At 39.5% G+C, this 24,143-nt stretch overlaps 1 protein-coding gene across 3 annotated transcripts in view; it reads right to left on the bottom strand.

The window, feature by feature from the left end:
• The window catches only part of ATP2B1 (ATPase plasma membrane Ca2+ transporting 1), a 121,322-nt gene extending 120,231 nt beyond the window's left edge, over nt 1-1,091 (bottom strand). Inside the window, exon 1 of one of the 3 annotated variants that reach the window (XM_054696143.1) lies at nt 939-1,091. The gene's annotated coding sequence lies outside the window, so the exon portion shown is untranslated. Of the gene's footprint in view, nt 1-325; nt 583-938 lie in introns of those variants that run through there. The other 2 variants (XM_054696147.1, XM_054696144.1) reach the window with 2 other exon arrangements.
• Nucleotides 1,092-24,143: the final 23,052 nt, after the last annotated feature.

The following is a 24,143-nucleotide window of genomic DNA, read 5'->3' as shown; positions in this document are numbered from 1 at the left end:
GGCGGGATGGACGCGGAGCCGCCGGGGCGCCTCGGAGGTGCGGGGCAGCCGCGGACCCCGCCGAGCCGGGTCCCCGCGGCTCTGGGCGGGGACTCCGGGCCGGACCCCGCGCCGAGGCTCACCCCGCGGAGCCCGCTCACCTTTACGCTCTCCCGCGGCGGGCGCGGCAGGAGACAAGCTGCGGGGAGCCCCCGGCCGCCCGCGCCAACTTCTCCCGAGCCCCCCGCCGCCCGCGGGGCGCCCGCTGTCAGGCCCCCGCCGCGCCGCGCCGCCCCCCGCGCACCCCCGGCCTCCCCGCCGCGAGCGGGCGGCGGCCGCCTCTCACCTCGCCCGGCCGCAGGAACCATTTTCCGAGGGGGGAGGAAAAGCGCGGCTGCAGGGGGGTCGCGGCGGCGGCGGCGGGCGGGGGGTCCCCGAGGGGCCGCGGGAGGCGCCCAGAGGCGGCGCTCGGCCCTCGGGGCGTCCGCCCCCGGCTCGCCGGACTCGGGGCGCCACGCGGAGGTGCAGCTGCACCTCGGGGAGGAGGCGCGGCGGAGCCCACAGGCTCGGCGTCCACCCGCCGGGGCTCCCCACTCGCGCTGCGCCCCGAGCCGGCGAGGAGGCGGCGCCCGGCCCGGCCCCCGCCCCGAGCCCGGCCGCAGCCGAGTGGCCGCCCGCGTCCGCGCAGGACCCGCCTCCCCGGCTCCGCAGAGCCGCACACTGGGCGCGCCGCGCTCGGCACGGGCAGCCCCGCCGGCCGGCCTCTCCCCGCGTTCGCAACGGCGCGGCGGCGGGCGGGGTGCAGCGCCCCCCGAGAGCCCCGCAGCCCGCCCGGCTCCGGGCGGGGCCCGCGGCCCCCGAGAGCGCACGGCCGAGCGCAGGGGGCTGCCCGCAGCGTCGGGCAGGGGCCCCGTCGGCACCGAGGAGACGGCTGGGGCGGGCGGAGGGAGAACGCTCACCCGTTCCGGCCCGGCGCTCCCTCCTCTGCGCGCCCTCACGCCTCCCGCTCCGCGCTGGCGGCGCAGCTGCTCCGCTGCCACTGCCGCCGCCGCCGCCGCCGCCGCAGCTCGCGCCGCCGCTGCTGCCGCCTTGGCTGGGCGCGGTCACGTGACGCGGCCCGCGGGGAGCCTGGGGGCGGGCGGGCGCGCGCGCACGCGGAGGAAGCGCGGCTCGGACGGGGACTGAGGACCGAGCGGCGCGGAGAGAGGCGTTTCAGAGGGGGGGCGGGGGCGGAACCCGGCCAGCGCGCCCCCGCCTGGAGAGCGCGCGCCCGGCGTTTGGAACTTGCCGCGCGGTCGGGGGAGAGTGGTCGGAGTGAGGGGCGGGGGCCTCGCGCCTCCGCGCGCCCCTCCCGCTCTTCCTTCCGCGAGAGCCCCGGCCCACCGCTGCCCCCGCCCCCCTCCGCGCGCTCCTCTCCTCCGGCCGCTGCCCGGGATTGGCTGAGAGGCTCTGACGTCTGTGTTTCCATGACGTAGGGAGGCGACGGGGGGGGGAGCGGGGGAGGAGGGGGCGGTGCGGGCGCGCGGGGCGGGGACTCCGTCTGTCACAGCGGCTGTTTCCGCGCGGGGCCGGGCAGCTCCCGCGACGGGGCGAGCCGGGGAGCGGGGACGGCCGCGGAGAGCGCGGGGACGCTACTGGGGCCCCGCCCAGCCCCCCTCCCTCCCGGACTGGCGCCCCTCTGGAGCCGAGGAGCTGGGCGGGTGGGGGTTCGGGGGCCGGCGCTCCTGCGGGGACCCGTTCAGGTGGACCCCGCGTCTACGGGCTTTAGAGCGACTCGTCGCAGCGACTCTGGCTGCCCGTCCCGGGCCGTGACGCACGTGCGGGACGACAGAAGCGCGCCCGCCTCGCGCGCTCCTGGAGGAGAACCCACTCCCCCTACCGGCGCGGGGCGCCCCGTCTCTTCCTGCGGGTCGGGCCCGCAGACTTCGGGGATCCCGGCTGCAGAGCTCACAGGATTAAAGCAGGCGCTGGGCACTTCGACGCGGGCCCCCGCTGGATCCGCGCTTAAAATGCGTGTTTTCGCTGTGGGTGTGCTTTCTCTACCTGTGCCAAGCAGGGGGTTCTCCTAGCTCACCTGTAGCATCTCACTCCTGCACCCCTCTTTCGTGTGGAGAAAACCCAGTGTAAAGTGCGAGATATGCTGAAAGATCACCTGCTTTGCCTGATCAAGAGATTTTTGCAAGTTAACTTAAAAAATAAAGAAATAAACCATCGTGACATCTACGTTCTTGAAAAATGAAATGGTTGTTCACACACACACACACACACACACCAATGTAAAGATTTGTGTCTTAGACCCCAGATTTGGAGCTCCGCTTTCGTCTTAATTGCCTTTCTTTGAACTCACCACCCCCGCTTGTCAGAATAACCTTGTCTGTTATTTTCACTACTACTTGATCAAAACAAAAAGATAAGTTCTGCGGAGTCGCCTCCTTTGTCTTAACTCTAGGATTGGAAATTTTAACATTCCTCACGTCGTCTTAAAAGCGTACAGGCGATGAGAAGGGCTGTTGTGTATGTTTTTTCTCTGGCAACATTTATCTTTTAATGTTTTAATGCTTTAAGGGCTTAGAAACAAAATAGGTGAAAAGTTTAAAAAGAAAAAAAAATCCAACTTAATCCTGTTGAAGATAATTTTTTATCGATTGGCATATCTCACCAAGTCAGATATTACCAACCTTTTGAGCTGTGCCCTTGACATGCAAAATTAGCCCTAGATAGATAGCATCATTTTTTTCCCTGTCTTTAATCACTGTTAAGGAATTGGTTGGTGTGGTACCAAGCAGTTTTTTAGACACTATTTCAGAACTTCCTAAGAGAAAAACAGATTAACTTTTCGGAATGCCTTAGAGACATTTAAGAATCATTGGCTTTTGTCCAACTTTTCCTCCAAGGAAGTCACAATAGAAAATTGAATTATGGTTTCTACTTTAATCGAGAATTTGACATTAAAGTAATATATGAATCATTGCTATAGTACACTAGCAAAATGGATAATAGATAAACTAAAATCTGTTCACTTCGTGGGCTTGTAGCAGTTCCAAATAATAAAATATATGCTCCTAAAGTGCTGTGGTCATAAAAAAATTACTCAGCATTTTCATTTCAGAACATGATTTCAATAGAGTTTTCATTTATGGAGATTATATACATATATATCACAGAACATATTTATATGCATTTTAATGAAATATGAGTCACATACAATGATATATTTTTACTGTCATAATCAAGATGATTATACTGTGTAGTTTGATTTTTATATTTTCATTCCTCAAATAGCAAATGAAGACTAAAAACAATATAGAAATAACTGCACACATTACATTAGGAAATTCATTTTCCTCCAAAGTTTTAGTACTGCAATCTCCTTAAGTCTATTTCTCAACGTGAAAACCAAGAAAACATTGACAACTTAAATAGAATTTCCTAAAAATAAAGGAAGAACTTGAATTTAAAAATGTCACTGCATATGCTACAACCATATCTTTTTCATCTTAAATCTCACTTATCCTATGGATTTAGTTGATACATCAATGCATAATATCAACAGCATATTAATGCAATTTATTACTGGAATACATAATCCTACCAAGTTCTTTTAATACGTTTGAATATATCTTTAGTTACATTGCAAAATTCACCAAAGGTATTTAAAATTCTATGGCAAGTTACTATTTGGATGTTGACATTGTTTGAAGCTAGGCCATGTATGCAAAATAATGTATTTTCAAAATTGCTAGTGTGTTCCCTTTAGTAAGTATTAAACTACTGAAATCTTTCCTAATAAGTTGATCATTGCAACATGAAGGAATGCAAACTCATGGAGACAGTTTTCTAAAATCCTCAGTGTAATTAAGTGTAAAAGAGAAACATTAGAATCGGAACTCTCTCAAGGATTCAATCACGTTCATCTAGCAACAGGACAAAATAAAGACATGCCAACAGCAGTATATTTTAAAAACCATATCATTTCCCCAAATGCGCATATGAATGTGTCAGTTCAGATCATTGCAGAATGCTAAAGAGAACTGACAGCTGTAGGGAGGCAAGAGAAGAGGAATATTCAATGCCTCGTAAAAAGTAGATGTATATATTCTCAAATTTCGTTAACCTAGACCACCAGAGAGGGCTGTCAAGGGAAATATTACTGAGCTAAAAGCCACAGAGAACTGCTATCTATTAGTAACAAATTAATTACATTTGCTGAATTAAAGCAAGATTATAAAATAAGAATTTTCAAGTCATATACTGGAAAATTCTTAGTGTTGAAAAATGCAAAATGGTTCGATGTCAATGTTTGACAGGAATTATTTAACACCCTGGTCTTTTCTAGACTTAAGATTTACCTCAAGTGTTGTGTAATCCAGGTCATGGAGCATTGTCCTAAATCTAAATGACAGAGAATCAAAAAAGGGAAAGTGCACACTTAAATGTTACTGAGGAAGATTTCCTAAAAGAGGATTTGGTCTTAACATGTGCCATAAAAGATATATCAGATTTAAATGAATGCAAAAGAAAATGGGCAATGGAAATGCCAGGAAAAGTAAGTGGAAATTAAAGTGTTTACTGTATCCATTTCCCTACACCCCCTCTTTTTTAAAGATTTGTTTTATTTATGCATACAAGAGTTGTGGTGTGGGGAGGGGGTGAGAGGATTCACCAGATACCAAGCGGGGAGCAGAACAGGTAGATCTACTGAGATACACTGCCGAGGGGAACAGAGGGCAAGACCGGAGAGGTCTGCTGCACCATGTGGGTACCTCCCTGGCCAGGGATTGAACTCGTGCTGCAGTGGCTGCCCATAGCTTCATAGTGTTGAGACTTCAGCCCTTGTGCCACCAGGGAAGCCCCATTTTCCTATCCTTTTAATAATATATCTGCTACTTTTGATATGCTTCCCCTCCACGGATAGAATTCATTTATTTTCCCATTAATAATGGTGAGTTGTGGTGTATTATTTGGATGTTAAGGAGTTTGGTTGAGATATTTACATAAAGATTTTGACAGAGTGCTTCATGTATAATGAATGCTCAATAAATATTGTCATTATTGTTCATAAGCAGCCATCTTAACCCCTTATTGCCAAGTAACTGGACTGCAAACATGAATACACATTTTCACTTTACCTTAATACATAGGGGTTTTTATTCTCATATCAGAAGTTTAGAAATAGACGATGGTATGGTTGAGTCATCTGCTGAATGTAGCCATCAAACCCATACTTTCTGATCCACCATGCTGTAAAGGCATACTTCAATATCTTTTTAGACTAAAAATAGGAAAATGATCATGCTCACATTTGGGGTGAATCTGACACTTTTCAGATTTTTAGTGTTTATATTTTTGTTTCCATTTTCCCTCACTTCTTTGAAACTGCCTCTCTGTTTTTCATGACATTAGACTATACAGAAGTGTCACCTTTGTAAATGTAGCAATGCAGATTTTTGGGGCCAGACTCACAAAGTTTCTGATTCAATCACCTTGGAGTGAAGTCTGCAGAACTGCATTCTGGTTTTGTTTTGTTTTGTTTTGTTTTTTTTAAAGATTTATTTATTTATACATACAAGAACTGGAGTACAGGCCAGGGGTGCAGGGGTGAGGGGTGCAGGGTGAGAGGATTCACCAGAGACAGAGTGATCTACTGGTCTGCCTGTCTACCAGAGACAGGAAGATCTACTGAAATACACTGCTGAGGGGAGTAGTGGGTGAGACAGGAGAGGTCTGCTGCACCATGTGGGTAGCTCCCTGGCCAGCCAGGTATCTAATTCTTGCTGCAGACTCAGCCGATAGCTTCACAGTGCTGTGTTTAACCCCTTGTGCCACCAGGAAGGCCCCAGAACTGCATTCTTGACAATCCCTTTAAATGAGTGAGATGTACCTCATCGTGTCCCTATCTCCCAGTGGTTTTTGTTGTGTTCCTCAGTAATTCTTCTCTGTCTTTCTTTCCATGGTGATTTTTTAAAATTAATTAATTAATTATTTTTTATGCATTTTTTACATCATTTTTCATTTTTGCACAATGTATGAATTTTCATCTTGATTATAGTCCCCATACAGTTCCCACCCCCCTTGTTTTGACCCTCCTTCTTCCTCCTTCCCGCCCGTAGTTTGTCTCTAGTTTATAGTTGCTTGCTGATTTTGCTTTTTACTTTATTATAATTAGGTTTTTCCAGCATGACATACACTTCCACGGTGATTTTCAATACTGAGTTGTTATACTCGAGCCATTCTCTCTATCTTCACCTATATAAAGTTGACCCATTTTCACGACTTCAGCCTCTTAAAGACAAGGATAATGTTACTCTTTCATTTGCTTTTTAATCACTTGTTGATGCTGACAAATGTCCTCTCAGTTCATTAAGACAGGAAAACAAAGCAGGTGTCCATTTAGGAGGCATTCAGGTAATATAGTCCATGTATTCATTTACACAAAACTCCTTTTATTAATCACTTATTATTTGTCAGGATTTGCCAGGTCCTATTAGGCCTGGCAAATAATAAGTGTTTACAATTAAAATAGGTTGAAGTGAAGGAATGAAAATATAAACTATCACCACTCTAGTGATAAATTCTAAATCTATACCGCTGCCTTATTTTGGTGACCCAGGAAAATTTCTTTTATGTGAATTGATTTTCTTCAAGATAAATGTATTGGAAAGAAGCCAAAAATCAAGTGTCAAAAATCAAGTCACAGAAAGCCCAAAATTATGTATTTTTGATAACAGAGAGGGACCAAGCAAGCAAAGTTGAAAATATTGGGGAGTGGATACAGAGGTCAGAAGAAGGTGGCAGTTAAAACAGATATGGGGGTACAATCTAAAAAGAAAAAGGAATACCTCTTTCTCTGATGTAGCAGGAAAAGGCCAAAAAAAAGTGTGAAGGAAGAGTAAAAATTTAAGTTTAGAAAAAGGATGACATAGGCATATAAATGTCACTTTAATATTTCTTATATAAAAGCCACATATGATCATCATGCAGAATTGAGTCAGATTAAGCATTAAAATATGCAGTTTAAAGAGACTGAAGAATGAGCTGAAGGTAAAGAAAATGTTAACCAAGACCTGGTAAATTGACAGATTGATCTACATCAAATAGGCTTACATGATATTTTATGGTGACTCAAAGTTGGGGTTTCCCATGGTGGTTATTGTTGTTACCAGCTTTAGAGTGTGCAGAGCTTCTCGGCTGGGATGGACATGAACATTGATAACCAGACCATCTTAACTGACTTGGCTGTGATGAGAAACCACAACAGAATGGGGTGACTAACCAATAAAAATATTGTTTCTAACAGGTTTAGAAGCTGAAAATGCAAGATCAAAGTGCCATCAGGCTTGGTTTCTGGTGAGAACTCTCCTCCTTGCATAAAGTCAACCCCCTTTTTTGTGTTCTCATGTAAACTTTCTTCTGTGCACGGCATGAAAAAAAGGATCTGTATCTCTTCCTCTTCCTATCATGACACCCCTCCTCTGAGATTTGGGCCCCACCCTTATGATCTCATTTAATCTTACTTTCCTCCCTAAATGCCCTATACCCATAAACTCCTTAAATATAATCACATTGGGCTTGAAGCTTCAACATATGCATGTTGGGGTATATGTGTTTCTGAGGGGGCAATTCAGACTCATTTGCTGAATATTTTTTCAGAATTCACACATCAGGGTCCTGCTTCTGATCTATTGGATTAGATTTCCTGCACTATGCAACCCCTGTTATTTGAAGAATAATCAAGTGTGTGAATTGGAAGAGAAAATGCAATTGCAGATCATAGTTACATGAGTATAAATGTTGGGAAAATATATAGCAATGATGGTTAATATACAACTAAGTACAAAAAGAAATTGAAATCTGCAGAGTTGAAAATTAGAAACTCAAGGTTAGGATAGTCAGCATGCAATAAATAGATATGAGCCCAGGGGTTTGCTGAACTTGGGATTAAGTCATAAATGTATAAACGTGGAGTTTTAATGATAGATGTGACAGGCCCTGAGCAGTCATTGAAGTCATATGTGAACCCCAGGTGAAGTCATATCCTGTGTTCTAGCCAGTATTGAACTGGTAACCAGTTCCTACCAATAAACCTTCCCCAGAATGTGTCAGAAAAGTATCAAGGAGGTGTGTCATCTGCTGAGAACTTTGGAGAAGGGTTGAAAGACATCAAAGAAATCCACTGTAGATAAATTATTGAGAAACTGTGTAACACCAAAGACAAAGAGAAGTCCTAGCAGTAGCCAGAGAAAATAAAACAGAAAATTAAAATAATTAGAGTAACAGCAGAATTGTTATTAACAATAACAGAGACCAAGAGATAAAGAAATATCTTATATCTTAAAATTCTAAGGGAAAATAATTCTCCTACAATACCATATTTAAGTAAAATATTATTAAAGAATGAAGGTAAATACATTTTCAGAAAACCCTAAAAGAGCATACTTTAAAGAGACTCTTCATGATTGAATTATTAAAGTATATATATCAAAAAGAAGAGAATTGAATTCTGAGGGACTAATAAACAAAGAAACCAGGAAATCTGATAAGATATAAGATATAAAGCAATAATAGTAACAGCAAACAAGAGCTAGGAGCTAAACATATAGTGGAATGAAAATATTGAAGATCATGAATGTGACAGGAGAAAGCATAACTAGACTAAACTTTAGGTCTCTATAATGTTCGTGAGAAGATCAGAGCTCCATTTTAACTTTAAGCTTATAAGTTTACAAGATAAAGATAGTAAGATGGCCAATAAAATATCAGAGTATAATGTTTAGCACATAAACCAGTTGTTGGTGTTAGTGGACATGGTGTAAACATTATGGATCAGACATTAGGAAAAAGTGCTGATACTTTTAAATATCCTCCAACAATTCTGATGTGAGTTCCCTTTCTGGTTGACAAATAAAAGTCTCATGTGTTAATGACAGCAACATCATGAAATAAGATATTGAATTAATTTTTCCTGGAGTCTAAGAACTTGAATTTAGGACCCACAGTAAGGGAAAAAGATGCAAGAAATAACCCACATTGTAAACAGAACCATGCACAGACAGAATTGTGTAACTCCATAAACTTTATTAAAAGAAGCACAAGTGCCTTAATTTCCTCCCACCCCTACCATTTTGTTTTTAAAGGAGGGCTAGAATGGGATAGGAAGGAAAGGATGATGAGTAAGTTCGCTGGTCCTGTGTGAAGTATGGAAAGCATCATTTCTCGCGACAGTAATTTCAACTGATTACAAACCAAGGGGCAGGTATACATAAATGCCGGAGGTCTTGTATTTCTTGGTTGGATGTCTCTATAAGCAGCAGATACAGTGATCAACACCTGCTTTTTTCTGAGTGAAGGAAAATGAAGAGGGATTTTAGGGTGTGTGTAAACTGAGCAGTGGAAGGCCTTCCTGGGTTTTTGTAAGAAAAAACACAAGTACTTACTTAGATGCCTGCCCAGCCCTAAGGGCCTGGGGAGGTATGGAGCAAAGAAAAGAGTTTTTGCCCTTTTCTCCTCCTCCATCCTGCTTGTCTCCAACACTGGAATAGCCATGACTTATAGAAGGTAAAGAAGAGGGGCGTAGAAAAGCAAATACTGCCTCTCCCAACAGAAAAAATCGAGTTTATGGGGGATTCATTGGCTGATAGTTAAAGTTAGTTGCTTAAGAAAAATACCACATAGGACCTCCCTGGTGGCATAAGGGGTTAAGATGCAACCTATGAAGATATCCACAGCCACTGCAGCATGAGTTCGATCCCCGGCAAGGGAGCTACCCACATGGCACAGCAGACCTCTCCTGACTCACTCACCTGCTCTCCTCAGCAGTGTATTTCAGTCAATCTGTCTGTTCCTTTCTCTCTCTCTCTTTTTTTTTTTTAATACGGAACTGGGGTATAGGTCACATGGGCAGGAGGGTGAGAGGATTCACCAGAGACAGAGCGGGGAACAGAACAGGCAGAATGACCGAAATACACTGCTGAGGGGAGCAACAGGTGAGACAGGAGAGGTCCGCCGTGCCATGTGGGTTGCTCCGCAGCCAAAAGGGATCAAACCGGTACTGCAGAGGCTACGGACACGTTCACAGCGCTGTGCTCAACTGCCTGCGCCACCAGGGAGGCCCTCAATCTGTCTGTTCTGTTCCTCACTCTGTCTCTGGTGACTCCTCTCACCACCCCCACCTCTGGCCTGTACCCCAGTTCTTGTATGAATAAATAAATAAATCTTAAAAAAAGAAAAGTACCACATAGTGATGCATTGAAACATAATTTCATAGGTGAACAAATGTCATCAGAAGACTAAACAAGTGAATGAATTCAAGAGATAATACAATTGCAAATCACAGTTACATAAAAAAGAACTTAAGCTGTGTTTTTTAGGGACAGAGTTGAGGGGACAGAGGAGTTACTTTGTGGTAGAGAGGAAGAGAACACCAACTTTGAAATTCTGTAGATATAATTGCTGAACATTATCATCATGAAAACCCAGCAACAATGTGCCCGGTTAGATGCATCTTCCTATTTCTACTCTTGAGACCTACAAATACTGATTTTTTAATGAAATTTCTTTACATTCATGCTGGGGAAACTTCTGGAGGCAATTTATTATAAATTGTTGTACCAACCTTACTTACCCGGCTATTGTGAATTTTCTGGTTCTAGACCACCTGTCAAGTTCTGACTAATTTGCTTTATTTTTCTCTTATGGAACCCATGTCCTCTTGTTCTCATTCTTTGCTCCAAATTCTAGTAGCTCTCCTTTTAATCTTCTGCTGGCTTGCCCGATTTCTGACCGAATGATTAGACTTACTTCTCACATCTATTTATAATCACTGAGTTTGTTTGTTGCTTAATTTCTGACCTCATTGGCTCATCTTGAACTTTAAATATGCCTTTTTCTGATGAAGTGTCCTAATGGCTAAATCCCTTGTCTTTTCAAGGTTCTCAATTCCTCTAAATTTCTGGAGTTCCCAGTTCCAAATTCTGACCCATCCTTTCATGCCATCATGCTCTCATGCTCTCATGCACAATCCCAGCATTTAGTCAAGTGTTTATTCATTACTATTTCATGTCTTGTTTTGGTCACCTAATATTTTTTCACACTTATCAAATGCCTTATTTCCACGTAAGCTATATGAAATCATTCCATCATTGGACAAGATATTATTCTAGCAAAATTGTGTTTCCCAACTACGAGAGCCTTGTTTGTAGGGTCACAAAACACTTGTATACTAAATAATCGGGCAAAAAAATGTGAAGTTTTAATCATTTTGATTGGCCATTTTAACTTCTCTTTGAGACACTGTTATTTTACTGACATAATAACATGCATAGAGTCATATGACTTCCTATATTCATGATAATATTTTGGAGGGTATTTTCAATAGACTGTAATGTTTGTACAGGTCCCATTTTCTTAAATATGGTGTGCTTATCTTTCCCTTCATCCTGTAAATACTTGTCTTACACATTTTGTCATCCTTCTCTGTGATATTCATTCTCACCATCCCTCATAATTCCTCTTCATTTCTTTAAAAGCGGAGTGTGAGGTATTTAGTAACCTCATATTTTTTCTACTTCTGTGCATTGATTATCTTTTACTAGATTTTTACAATCTTAGCCACTAATATTGTAAACAGAAAAATAACTAAGCCACCTCGCACACCTACCTCCTTTTAAAATTTGCAACAAGTCATATGGTAAAATTAGTATATTAGATAAATATGTATATATATTTTTTGTAAACTTTTTTCCTTATAGTTCACATACTAGGAATTCATTGCATTTTTAATACTAAGTATAATTATCAATATGTGTATATGTATTTCTTTTTTCTATGTAGAAAGTACAGATATGTATAGTGCAAAAAGTGAAAGATCTCTGTAGTGATACTCTGACATAAACAGTGCAAAAAGTTATACAATGTCCAGAGTCATTGCTGTGTAGCATAATAGGAGCAGAGAATTTAAAATCTGGACTTAGGGGGTACTTACTTCTCATAAACTGGAAAAATCATAGCAAAAAATAATTGGAAAGAAATATAAATATGTGACAGATAATACACATTTTATAAATTCACATCAAGAATATTAAAATTCATTGGAAAAGTTATTATGGGAAAGATGAATCTTTAACTTTGAGGAGGAGGCAACATGACATGTAAAAAAAGCCTGATTTTGATGTAAGGAAAGCCTTATTCAAACCCCGCTCTGAATTTTACCAGCTTGTGATCTTGCATAAGTTCCTTAAATGCTCTGATTCTCTAGGCGCCCCCCTCCCTACCTCCCCCATATGAAAAGGGGGTCACCTTCTAGTGTGAAGATGAAATTAGATAATATCTTTTTCATTTATTGAGTAGACAGTCCATAAATCGGTGTTTATATTCTTCGTTTTCCCACATAATCTGTCACACTCTGTACTATCTAGTGCGCAAAATCACAATACAGTCTACTAGAAATGTAGAAAGTTAAATTTACAGCTTCAATAGGAATTTTTAAATTTCATAATCCACATTCATCATTAAAAGGAAATTTAAAAAAGGTAAAGAATTCTAAAATAGTAAGGCAGTTGTGATTTAGGTTCTCTCTGCATGACTTCTCTTTAATAACTCTGATCACCTTTTTGACCTAGAGGATCTCTCTCTAGCTAGAAAACTGCTACCAATTGTTAAGGCCAAATCAATGGCTATACAATCAGGAGAGAAAACTAACAAGTGTTTCTGAGTAATGATTAAGCGAGAGAGTATATGGTCTTCCCCTGAAAACAAAGAAAAGTAATTCTTTAAGAAAGCTTAAACCGACCATTGAACTCTGAACCAGAGCCCAAATAATGAATACCAAGTTACCTCCTCAAGAAGAAATGTTATCCAGCAGTGCAGCTGTGAGCTAATTAAACAGCCCAGATCACTGAGCTGAAGTTCAGTATTGCATTTACAGAATTAATTCAGAGGACACGTTATTAAAGTCGGGGGTTTATCAGAAGAAGGCAGCCTTTTTTTTTTTTAATCAGCATTTAAAAAATTAACATACTGGATAAGCCACTTATTATAGATGGACCTAGGAGATCCTTTATATAGATGCAAAAAACGAAGCAATGCTTTCTAAGCAAAATAATGAGGCTACTGCACTCTGACATTAAAATCGAAAGAAAAAATAAAATAAAATCTGAAGACAGTGCTTTATATACTCTGACAGCACTTTCAAAAATAAATTCATATTCTATATTATTATTTCTAAGATTCTAAAAGACAATGATGACTACTAGTATACTAGATGATTAGAATTGAACGGCTAGATATATATTTGAAATATGTAGCAGTTCTGCACTTAATTAACTTTGAAATAAATCAGTAATAATTGAAATATGTAAGGAAAGAATAATTTAAATTACTATGAAGTTTAATACTTTCTCTCTTAATTTAATAACTAAGCTTTAAAATTTATACCTAGAAATCTAAGTAAGAAACAAAAATCTCCTTTCTCAGTAAGTACTGAAAGCTGTCATTATTTCAGTTATTGTCTATGGGCCTTAAGAATAGAAGTAAAAGACACATGAATATAGACACATGAATGACTGGAAATTTTTTGAAGGCCATAAAATACGTTACTTTATTTCAGGCACCTTGATGTAGTGACTTAAGAAAACATTACAGATGGACCTAGGAGATCCATGTATAGAAAAAGAAAACTGAAGCAAGTCAGTGAATCCTTGACAATTTTTTCCACTTAACCCTAGAATATACAGGCTTGCACTTATCCTGCATTCTTGTCATTGCTATAGCAAAATGAGATAACTTTTGAATGGTTGAATAGTTTGGATGTTTATAATGTAGCAGGTAAAAATGCATTGTGAATAAACCAGCAAGGGTCTGGGTAGACACTAGATACCTCCAAACAAATAAAACTTCACATATAATACATATTCCCACTTTAAAATCTAATAGATGCATACGGAATTAAGTCAGTCAGTGGGTTAATGCTTAGGTAATTTTATATGTGTGTGTATATATATATATATATATATATATATATATATATATGTCTTGAAGTTATTTTTAGTTTTCATTTTGAAGTATGCCAATTTAAACACATAGATAAGTACAGAAAATGACAATACAAATACCTATACACCACATCTAATTTTAGTCTTATAAAGCAGTGAGTTCCTCACCACTAGAAATTAGATATCCTTAAACAAAATTGTATGATTATCTGTTGAAGACTTGCATTGAGTAGATGCTTGGAATTCCATAATCTTTAAGGTCACTTATACTCTAATAAAAGCCCAATTTACATTTGTATAACTAGGGTGCTAAAGTATCAGAGGATAATGTTAAATGAACAATTTCTCTGTAAGTGAAATCTATAGGATTTCCCCCTATTTCTTTAGTAACTTACACAGCCCGTAGAGATTTTCCTATAATCGTGTATATATAATTACTCATTCATAAGAGTAATCATTTAGACAAATTAAATGTTTTAAGATGTTAAGTTAAAGTTCAATATATGCATATACATGTCTTTGTCTCTTTGTCTTACTCCATATATGTTCTTATATGCAAAAAGCATATATTTGAAAGTTTGAAATATATAAAAGTTTTTATTAGTACATATAAATATAAATATGGTTCCTATAATCACTCTACCTGAATCAAATTCCAAAGATTTAGATAAAAATATAATCTAGATTTGTTATAAATCACTATAAAGACATTTATTCTATTCACAACTGAAAATTGTCCCATTCAATCAATAATCATTAATGGTGATTAGAAAGGAATTGTGCTGGAAAGGAGTCAAATGCAAAATTACTTTCCAAAAAGAAACAAAAGCTTCATAATAAGTACATGAAACCCAACTCAGTAAGCAGCGAAGAGTTAAAAAGACAGTAATTAAGAAAAAGGCCAAAATTACCAATTTGATGAGATAAATATTCAATTCTTATTTCTTCTGTACCAAATTCTTGGGCAATATCAGGAAGATCTATTTTCAGTGCCTTTTCCCATTTTCCCTTGCTACTCTTTCTGTGTCATTTTTAGAAAACGACACACTCTTATGCTCCTGGGCTCCCTCTTCATGGTGCTCCTCAACCCTGGCCCAACGTACCAAGGATCTTCCTTTCTATTTGTAAACTTAAACTGATAAGTGATGGCATGAATGTTAGATGCCTCAATAAGTGGGAGTCTTATTTTTGGGTAGAGAACAGGCACCCCTTTGGGGTAGATCTCAAATCACAGGACATAGAAGGAATTGCCTAAATTTATCTGTATAACACTTTCCTTCCAAAACTGCCCAGTATATGACTATCCGAAGTTCTTTCATTCACTATTTTCCATTATGCAAACATATATTTCTCTACTTACCCCTTTAAAAAAAAAAAAACCCTCAGATGTGTAGCAATCTGCTGGTCACATTCTTGCCACAGTGATGACTCAGGGTATTGATCCACATGTGACTTTCAGACTTTCTTCCCTTACTTTTCCATTCTATCTCATTTAATGTGTGTGCTAATCACAAGTGCAATATCGCAATCCTAACTGCAATAATTCATAAGACTTTCCATAACTAGCAGGAGCCATAAAATTTTATAGGTTTGAATATCACTCATGATAAAAAGTTCCTTTCTTTGAATTTTTGTTTTGGCTGATGATAGTAACTTAGTGGGCAAAGACCAAGCCATTACCTTTTAATTGATCTCCACTGGTTACTTCACAGGAGGCTTTTAGAAATGCATATATTATGTAATTAACAGAGATTTGAAATTCCTTTGTAACTCATTGACCATAAATGCATTTGCTTAATAATTATCCATCACCTATGCTATTGCACTATAGCAACAGCACAGTCTCACCACCAGACACTGTTTTCTCATAGTCTAAGTAATTCCCTTGGTCTTCCATGCTTCTTTTTAAGTTCTCTGAAATCTTTTCTCTTCAAGGTCCCAGTGCTTCTACTGTATTCTCATTAGTTAAAAAAAAAAAAAAATTAGGCTCATTATTTTTTAAAACAATTGAAATAATCAGACTTTGTCTCCACATGCATTTCTGTTTCTACTGTAATTGTCACATTCTATTTCTTTAAAGTAGTTCTCCCTTTCTGAAATTCAAAATTCGAATTTTGTAGCTTAGGTCATAAAAAATACGTGGTAACGAAAAATTCTGGTCTTCAAATGTGGTCCTTGTAAATATAGCATTATTAGAATTCAAGAATGTTTTCATCTTGTGTATTTGTCATGTATTTGTCTAGTCCTCTATGCCAAACTATTCTGCACTTGACCTCCAACTACTATTCCTCCTCCTTCTAATAGCTACAAGCTTTTTCCTGCGGTCACCCCATGCACTGTCCTACTTCTGCCCTAGTCTAATGGTGTACTTATGTTCTGCAGACTTGAGCTGCCTGCTTGCTTTCAAGTGTTTTTCTCATCTTTTAACAGAGTGTGCAGAATTTGAGTATGCTAAATGCAATTGATATTCTTTGTTATTTGTCAGACAAATAGCTAATTTAAGTCTTAAAATAGTAGTGTAAATTATTACATATAACAGTTATAAGTGGCTGAGTGCCAATCTTGTGCTTTTAGCTGTAGAAAAGGAAATTTTCTTACAAAGCCATGACTGTATACTGTGGGTAATAAAATATTCGTGTTAATCATAGTGTTAAGATTGTGAGAGTCTAGATATGCTGGTATTTTAATATCGCCATTTCTCCCCCTTATGAAATTTAGTAGAACATGGAACTAGATACTAAATCTAGAGCGTTTTCATTTATTTATTTTATAGGTCATTCTAATTTCAACTAAAACGTAAGCCTTTTCTAAAACTGTTTCTATGTCCAGTGAAAATGGTGTTGAAATTTCTCTATGACTTTATCAGTGGAATCCTAGCATTGGTTGTACGAATTGATTCTATTGTCCATTATTAGATAGGGACGGCACTGGACTAAGGGAGATAAATACATCTAAACTTCTGGAATATCCCTATTTTTCCCCTATAAGTATAAACATTTCATTATGACAGGAGAAATTCTGAAAAACTGACACACAATGGGATGATTCTGTAAGTGGGGCTCTAGTTAAGTACATGGGAAAGAAATGAACACTTTTTAAGATTTCCTAGGGGATGGAAGCATTCTAGCCATCTTAAAATATTCACTTTCATCTTCACTGTATCCTACAATCTAGCTGTTAACACCCCTATTTTACAGATGAGTAATTAAGGTTAAATAACTTGCCCATGGTTACACAGTTATTACCAGGAAGAACCAGGGTGATGACCCAGGGTTACTGTAAAGCTAATGTCTTTTCACTTTCTTAAAATAGGCCCCTGCTGCTCACTTTTAAAGAGAAATGTCAGCCTTGCAATATACTATGATGCCCAGCTAGAGAGGCCTATGTTTGATGGATAAAAATGTGGGCTCTGGACTTGAACTCTCTAGGTTTATAGAACTCTCTAATTCTATAATCTTAAAGAATATCTGAATGAATCAGTTTCCTCATGTGAAAAAGGGGATGATTATAATAATATCCACTCAATTGTGTGATTTGTAACTGAATGAGAGATTATGTATAACATACTCAGTACAGTGGACAATACATACTAAGTGCTTTGTAGATATTATTTTTCAGAAATTTGATCTTTTCTAAAAATGGGTCTCTTGTGGTTAGAGAAAAGATATATGGGCTATACATTCTTTTCTTCTTGCCTACTAATGTCTCACTCATTTAGCAATCAGTGTTTTTTTTTTTTCATTCCTTTCCAATTATACACACACACACACACACACACACACACACATATTTATATATTTTTCCCATTCATGGTACGTGGAAAATTAAAAACATGATCATAAGTTATTTGCCAAACCTCTCTTTAAGAGAGCAAGCATAGGGCCTCCCTGGTGGTACAAGGGGTTAAGACACAACCTATGAAGCAATCCTCTGCAACTGCAACACAGGTTCGATCCCCGACCAGGGAGCTATCCACATGGTGCTGCAGACCTCGCCTGTCTCTCCTGCTGCTACCCTCAGCAGTTATTTCAGTGAGTCTGCCTGTTCTGCTCCCTGCTCTGTCTCTGGTGGATCCTCTCACCAACCCCCCACACCTCTGCCCTGTACCCCAGTTCTCATATGCATAAATAAATAAATCTTTAAAAAAAAGAGAGAGAGAGCAAGCCTAGTTTTCCTTCTCTTGAATACAGCTAGAATTAATGATTTGGCTTGATGAATAGGCCAGAATCGGATTTTTGAGGCTAGGTGATAGAAAGTTTTGCATCTCTTGTCCATATATCTTTGACTGTTTATCTGAGAACCCTCAACCACCAACTAAGAAAACTGACCACCTTGAAATCTTTTTGTTAGGGAGGTTTTGGGGACACACTCTGGTATTCAGGTCCAGCTAGGTGCAGCCTTCCACTCATCCATGTTAAAGAACCAGAAAAGTAAGTTAGATTGTTTTACACCCTCTAGACCAGCCCAGCCATCAGCTAAATATTAGTGAAGGGCCTCAGTTGTCATAAGACTCCTCGTGGCCCCAATCCTAATTCATGACCACCAAAATTGTGAGTTATAATAAAATAGTTGTTGTTTTAAGTCACCAAATTTTGGAGCAATTTATTACATAAGCAGATTAACTGAGATAGGTATTTGTATGTTTGAAAAGAAACTGTGCATCCCAGGAGGTATGAATTTATGTCTTTGAATCACGTACAGTGTTGTAAACCAATGTCACCTGAATAGAAAAATAAGTAAAATGAAAAAAAATGTATTGTGCCAGCAACTGTTTTGGGCATCAGGGGATGCATGTATGAACAACCTAGGCAAGGGTGCTGTGCTCAGGATGCTTTCATTCTCCTGAGGACAGACAATAAAAAATAAGTAGACAAATGCATGCATAATTTTAAATATTCATATAGACAAATGAATGCATAATTTTAGATATTTATAAATACTATTGAGAAAAATAAAGCATAGTAAAAAGATAGAGACAGACGGGCAGGTGTGTGTAGATGTTTAGATAAACTGATTAAGGAAGGTCTCCCTGAGGACAGCTATTTGAGCAGAAATCTGCCTGAAGTTTCAAAATTATGCATTTACTCACTCACTCATTAATCCTTCTACATATTCAATTATTAACCATTGCTCTGTGTCAGGCATTGTGCTAAGTGCTGACTAAGATAATCAGTGTCTTGAGAGACAGACATATAGAGATGGTAATAGCCTCATATGAATATGTTATCAAAGAGATATGCATATGGAGCTTTGGAGCACACTAAAGAGGCATTTGGCTCAACCCTGTGGAAGCCAGGAAGATATAATACTTCTCTAAGTAATATTTCTTTCAAAGGACTCAACTGGGGAAACTGAATACTTACTCAAATGATAGTGTTATAGCACAGAACCCATCAGGAGCTTCCCTTTTGCTGTTGTGAACAGAACACAGTGGCTACCCCACAGACCCTGCCGAGATAGTGGTTGAATTAAAATTGCTTTAAGATTCAGTGCTAAGTCACATAAGAAAATCTTTTTCTCTCTCCCTCCCTCCCTCCCTCCTTCTCTCTGTCCCTTCATCCTTTTCTCCCTTCTTTTTTTTCTGGAAGGAACAACTGTGTTACTTAATAGTTGTGCCATGATTTTACAGATGCTCATTAATTGAACTTGACCTGATTTGTGCCCATGTTTTCGCTCTCTTCTAGGCATCATTGATTCCCTCAGATTTGTCTTCCACCTCAAACTTGATTAACTTCTCACCTCCACACAAAAACTTCCCCAAATACTAAAATTCTGTTTCTCCTAAACTTCACTAATTTTATTCTCTTTCTTAACATTATTTCTCTTTGAATTCCTACTTAATAGATGGTATTATCTCTAGCTTAGTGGTCTAAGGAAAAAAAATGGCTGTCATCTCGAATGCCTTTTATTTCCTCAACATCCACAAATTTTTTAATCTTATTTTCTAAAAATATCATGAACTTTCAATCATCTTCTCCCACAACAATTGTCTTGACTTGGGATTTTATTAGTCTTTGGCTAGGCTATTGTCCCACCAACCCCTGCTTTTAAAAAAGATTTATTTGGGCCTCCCCAGTGGCGCAGTGGTTGAGCCCTGGGTTGCGAAGCTGCCTGCAGCCTCTGCAGCGCCGGTTCGATCCCCGGCTGCTCCCCGGCCGGGCTGCCTCCCCGGCCACCAGAGGAGGGTCCCACATGGCGCGCAGACCTCTCCTGCCGCCCATTGCTCCCCTCAGCAGTGTACTTCCACAGTCTGCCTGTTCTGCTGCCTGTTCTGGCTCTGGTGAATTCTCTCACCCTCCCGTGCTTCTGACTGTACCCAGTGCTTGTATAAATAAATAAATAAATGTTTTTTAAAAAATAATAAATAAATAAAAAAGATTTATTTATTTATGCATACAAGAACTGGGGCACAGGCCAGAGGTTCAGGGGGTGAGAGAATTCACCAAAGACAGAGTAGGGAGCAAAACAGATGAATCTACTGAAATACACTGCTGAGGGGAGCAGCAAGTGAGACAGGAGAGGTCTGCTGTGCCATGTGGGTAGTTCCCTGGCCAGGGATTGAACTCATGCTGCAGTGGCTGCAGATAGCTTCATAGTGCTGAGACTTAATCCTTTGCGCCACCAGGGAGGCCCCACTATTGTCCCTTTTGCCCAAAATGCTCTTACCCACCTTGGCTACCTGGAAAACACATTTTTCAGGACTCAGATTAAACTCATTTCTTCTGAATCCCTTAGCACCTTGTCTATACTTCTTCAGTAGCCTTAGCCACGTAGTAGTATTGAATGTTATTCATTTATCTTAGTTCTGTTTTCAATTTTTTTTCACAGTTTACATGGTATTTCATTCATTCATTCACTCATTTATTAAACAAGTACCCATTAAACAGAAGTCAGAATCTCTGCTGGATCCTGCTGTATAAATCAGACATGATCTTAGATGTTGTGGGTATAAAATGTAGTGAGGGAGATTGATAATAAAACAACTATAGTGAAGTACAATGAACATAATGATAGGTGGCTGACTTACTGATAGGTAGCCATAAAAATATATAATACAATTGTGTGGAGCTAGAAAAAGGCTTTCCTGAAGCAGTAATAGTTAATCTGAGACTGAAAGAAGAGTTAGAGTCAGTCAGATTATGGGAAGGTGATACTAGGAGGGAGAATTTTCCATTCAGCAGAAATAACATGTGCTAGGATCCAAAGGTCACACAGAAAGTTCAAAAAACACTATAAGCTACCTGTAAATAGCATCTATTGAATGAATAGGGTCAAGGAACATGAGTTTATTTGTAATGCTCAATTTTCCAAAGATTATAGCATTATTTTTGATTGCACAACAAACTTTAAAAATACACCTTTAAATCATAAATAGAAACCAGGTGATTTTACTTTTATTTGACAATTCAAAATAATATTATTTTCAGTAATTTTGTTGATGTGACAATCATTGTTAGTTGTCTCTATTGGCCAGTACCGATCTAGTCAACATAACTTTTCTCTTTCCCAGCCTCCCTGAAAAGTCAGAATAACCATGTGACCTAATTCCAGCTGAGTAACCTGCACAGGGTTTTCTGGGAAAGCTTTTTTTAAAAAGATTTATTTATTTATGCATACAAGAGCTGGGGTAAAGGCCAGAGGTGTGGGGGGGTGAGGGTTCACCAGAGAGTAGGGAGCAGAACAGGCAGATCTACTGAAAGACACTACTGAGGGGAGTAGTGGGTGAGACAGGAGAGGTCTGCTGCACCATGTGGATAGCTCCCTGGCCAGCCGGGGATCGGACTCATGCTGCAGTGGCTGCAGATTGCTTCATAGTGCTGTGCCTAACCCCTTGCACCACCAGGGAGACCCTCTGGGAAAGTTTTTTTTTTAAATTAGAAGAAAATATTGCATCAAATGAGGGTATTGTGCTAAGTGAAATCAGTCAGAGGGAAAAAGACAAACATTGTGTGATTTCATTTATATGTGGACTATAAAGAAAAAAAGCAAACAAGAAAAATGAAACAAAAGCTGCCTCTTGGAGACAGAGATTTCTGGTTACCAAAAGGGGAAGTGAGTTTGGTGGTGGGTGAATTAAGTCAAAGGGGACATTTGTATAGTGGTGGGTGAAAACTAAACTTTTACTGGTGAACATGACGCAGTGTGTATAAATGTTGAATTATAACGCTGTGCACCTAAAACTTTTGCTATATATAATCCAACATCTCTGCAATAAATTTTTTAAAAAGTTAACTATTCATAAGAAAGAACTGAAGTTACTTTGCTCTGTTGCTTTCTGACTTCTTTATCCCTTTAGTTGTGGACATGATGTGGGCATGATATCTAAATCATTTAGTTATGGTTTATTTGAAACCATTTTCAAATAATTTCAGAATGGCTTATTGTTCATAGAAGAAAGATCAAGAAAATCACAGAGATATTTGTCTTCCAAACACTGAGTCATTGCTACAATATTAGAAAAATGATCCATTTATTAAAACTTTGTCTGTGTCCACATTCTGTTCCTTATAACCAAATGAATTATTAAATGATATAATTGTACCTAATGCTATCTTCAGGGTGGACTGGATTGTGTGGATCATAATCTTGTTCTCAGGACCACCTGACTGCTATGTACTTGGGTCTGGTTAAAAATAAAAATCTATTTTTAAAATCATCCTTATTAGCTGGAATAGTCTATAAATGTCAGTTAAGAGAGTGTTGTTTGAGTCTACATCCAAACTGATATTTGTATTTTTGTTGAGAGAGGGGTGTTCAAATTTTCAGCTGTAATTGTCATCTGATTGTTTCTCCTTGCATTTCTATCCATATTAGGCATAATTTATCTTTATTATCTATTTTTAGGTATATAAAGATTTGGGATATTCCTGATGCATTCACCATCATTATTTTACTTTTTTATTTCTGACCATAATTTTTTATTCAAAAATCCCACTTCATTTTCTGTTACAGTCACTCCAACTTTTTTTTGTTTAGTGCTAGCATGGTATAGATTTTCCCAATTTTTAATCTTTTTGTTTCTTTATATTTAGAATTTCATACAGGCAGCAAATAGTTGGCTCTTATTTTCTTATCCAATCTGTCAATCTTGCCTGTCAATTTCAATAGTTAGGGAACTTATGTTTAATGTAATTATGTACATGGCTGAGTTTGAAATAGCTACCACTTTACTATTTGTTTTCTACCTGCTCCAGCTGTTTTTTCCTCTCCCCACACCACTTTTTATTGTTTTCTGTTGTATTTGCTCTTCTTTCTATTAAGATCTTCCCTCAGATCCCCCATGACTTACTTACTTCATTCATGTTCAATGTTATGAACACTCTGAGAGAGGACTCCTATCCCCTTTTATATTCTACTTTTTATCTTGCTTTAGGCTTACTCATAATTTTTACCACTCTTTAAAACTTATTTAATGCATAGAGAATTGGTTTCCTGATCTTGGACATAATGTTCATGAGGGCAGAAATCTGTAGTATTAGTAGATTTGTCTACAGTGCCTAGAACAGTATTTTACACACAATAGGTGTGTTCAGCCAATACATATTTTTAAATTAATGCTTAAAATTTTGAAAATCTAGAGACCCTCAAGAATCATCTAGATTGGTGAGTCTCAAATTGTGTCTTCTGAAACTTAATTTCTCCTAATGTAAACAGATAGTTAATTCAAAAAATAAAAAGTCTCACCATTTATTAATTTTTGGAAACATTGTTTTAAAAACATTTAACTTCAGAAGGTATCAGAACTTTTATTATGTTAATTTTCTGTATAAATTTCCAGTAAGAGAATATTATGCAAAGTTATATGGTATTTTTGAGTTTCACTTACTATGAGATCTTGGTTTTGTGAAATACCATATTAATTATTTTATAAACCTATTGTTTCATTAAGATGTAATGTGGTTAAAAAAAGATATAATGTGGTTAAATTTGATCTTGTTTAGTTTCCTCATACTACAGATTAAATTATTAAATCTTAGAGTCGTGTCCTGATTTGCTCAAGTTCTAAAAACCGTTTAGCCACAAAATTGCATCTTCAGTGGAGGTTTCTTCTCATATGCCCAATGCTATTTCCACTGAATCAATTTTACTTCTATTTTGTGCCTTTCTCTACCTCTCCCTTCTCCTCTAATGTGCTGTTCCCCTTGCTCTGTTGGAGCATAAGCTAAATCATTATGC

The sequence above is a fragment of the Talpa occidentalis genome, unplaced genomic scaffold (assembly GCF_014898055.3).
Source record: "Talpa occidentalis isolate TD23 unplaced genomic scaffold, MPIMG_talOcc4v2.1 talOcc4.16, whole genome shotgun sequence".
Lineage (NCBI taxonomy): Eukaryota > Metazoa > Chordata > Mammalia > Eulipotyphla > Talpidae > Talpa > Talpa occidentalis.
Note: the sequence above shows the minus strand (reverse complement) of the source record. Positions and strands in the feature narration are given on the sequence as shown.